We start from the raw sequence: 2,244 nt of genomic DNA, 5'->3' as shown, positions 1-2,244 counted from the left end.
TTCTCTACCAGTGGTGGCTGGTATCACTTTAAATCGGAGGATGGGCCCACCAGCCTCCACTGCTCTCTACCTTTCCTACCACCTGTGATCCAAACACAGCAAGAGGCAGAGGCCCCCAACACAACAATATTAAACCCAGTGCTGAGAGAGCACTATAGGGGCCTGGCATCAAAGAGACACAGACAGTAGAGATAATAGAGGATCTTACCATAAGGGACATGTTCATCACAAGACGAGAATGGGTTGAATGGAAAGTATTCCCCCAGGGCCTCCAGCAGAACACAGGGTCTTCTGTCATTCTACAGTCTGAACAGCCATTTCAACACACACAGCAGTAAAGTTGGAGGAACATTTAAATTCGGCATAGAAAGGATCATTCCTAACATAGGTTCTTTGATGCAGGCAGTGGACAACCCATTTTGACCTGCCTCTCTCCTTCTCTTGGATGGATTCATTATCATCTGTTGCCTCCTTCACCAGCCCACCTCCACACATCTATCTTAAAGGCGCTGCATGGTCAATCCGACGTCTGCATTGACCATGCAGCGTTGACAGTGATATGGCCTCTGCAAGAAGTCAGAGCCAATTTAGGCTTGATCTGAAAATGTGGTTGGAGGCTTCGTATGGAGGGTGTGATCACATAGCCTCCAGAGGCACGCAGAGGCCAAATCAAGCTCCGTAAAGCCTCGCCGTGCACCTCTCAAATGTTGTAACAGTGAGGAGGGCTCCATATACTGTAGCTCCGCATTGACATGATTGGTTGATGGTAGGTGAGGACGGGAGGTCCTGCAGAAACACAAACTCACTTCCTTGACAACTTCCTCCACAACAGCTCTGCGCTGCTCGGCGAAGTGCAACAAGTATGAATGACCTGACTTCTGCAAAGGCCATATCAAGATAAATGCTGCGCGGCCAATCAGACGTCGGAATGACCATGCAGCGCCTTTCAGGTCATTCATACTTGTTGCACTTCGCCGAGCAGCGCAGAGCTGTTGTGGAGGAAGTTGTCAAGGAAGTTTGTGTTTCTGCAGGACCTCCCGTCCTCACCTACCAATCATGTCAATGCGGAGCTATACGGAGCCCTCCTCACTGTTACAACATTTGACAGGCACACAGCAATGAGGAAGGTCACTATACTATAGCTCACTATACTCAACTGGCGTGTTGATGTTTTTTTGCAGCATTGAAAAATAAAAACATGAAATAAATCCTCTAATCCAACGGCACTCTGGTCCAACACCACAGTGCTGTAATTTACTATACTGTAGTTACTCTCTTTAACCTGCGTCTGTCTGAAACCTTAAACCTACCTGCCCTCCCCGCTCTATGTGGTGTTTGACTTACAGTCCTTACAGCGATGTGTTTATGTTATGTCTGCTTCCCAAATGGCACCCTATTCCCTACATAGTGCACTACTTTAGTAGTGCATTACTTTAGTAGTGCACTATATAGGGAATAGGGTGCCATTTGGTATACACTCTGTATCTATCTGCGTATGCTATCTTCTCTGACCGACCCTTCAAACAAATCTTTGTTTCGTTCTGTCTGCGTACGCTCATGTTTTTGTAAAAACAAATATACAAAAAGAAGAGTATTTATTAAAGGTGGTGACGAGTGTGTTTTGAAACCAATACATATTATATTAAATGGACGTTGCTTTTATTTTGAAAAGCTAGTTTGTTTTCTATCTGATTAACCAAATGTAACAGTTGTACCCTTAAATGACTAAATAAAACTATTTTATTGACCATTTAATCCCCTCGTCTTCTTTCTTGTCTGCCATCTAATCATTATCCAATCATCACACTGGATCTCTCAGAATATGAGCTATAGTGTTTATGAGCCTACAGATGAATTTAGAAGGTATTGCATCTGAGCCTTGATTTTGATGGTCAGTACAAAATGGCGCCGAAGGAGATGGCCATTGTTTTACGATCCCGTAACCAATTGTGCTATTGTGTATGTTTTTCGTGTTATTTGTAACTTATTTTGTACATAATGTTTCTGCCACCGTGTGACCAAAAAGAGCTTCTTGATATCAGGGCAGCGATTACTCACCCCGTACTGGAGGAATTCTTCTTCAACTAGTCGGACAGGAATGATTTACTCCAGACACACGACAAGGCCCTCATCCCCATCATTCGCAGGAGGAAAAGACGGAGGTCTCGTGGACGATGGTCTGGGTGCCTTGTCAGGATCCATCGCTGAGAGAGTAATCTACCTTTACCATCAGTCCTATTAGCC

The 2,244-nt window shown here is 44.7% G+C and overlaps 1 protein-coding gene across 1 annotated transcript in view; it reads left to right on the top strand.

Moving 5' to 3' along the window:
• Positions 1-1,755, top strand: part of LOC115125508 (inactive phospholipase C-like protein 1) — a 198,009-nt gene extending 196,254 nt beyond the window's left edge. Inside the window, 1 exon segment of the mRNA XM_065013322.1 lies at positions 1-1,755. This exon segment is cut by the window's left edge and continues 1,765 nt beyond it. The gene's annotated coding sequence lies outside the window, so the exon portion shown is untranslated.
• The last annotated feature ends 489 nt before the right edge of the window (positions 1,756-2,244 follow it).

This window comes from Oncorhynchus nerka, linkage group LG3 (genome assembly GCF_034236695.1).
Source record: "Oncorhynchus nerka isolate Pitt River linkage group LG3, Oner_Uvic_2.0, whole genome shotgun sequence".
In the NCBI taxonomy this organism is placed as follows: domain Eukaryota; kingdom Metazoa; phylum Chordata; class Actinopteri; order Salmoniformes; family Salmonidae; genus Oncorhynchus; species Oncorhynchus nerka.
This window is presented reverse-complemented; position numbering and strand designations above follow the sequence as displayed.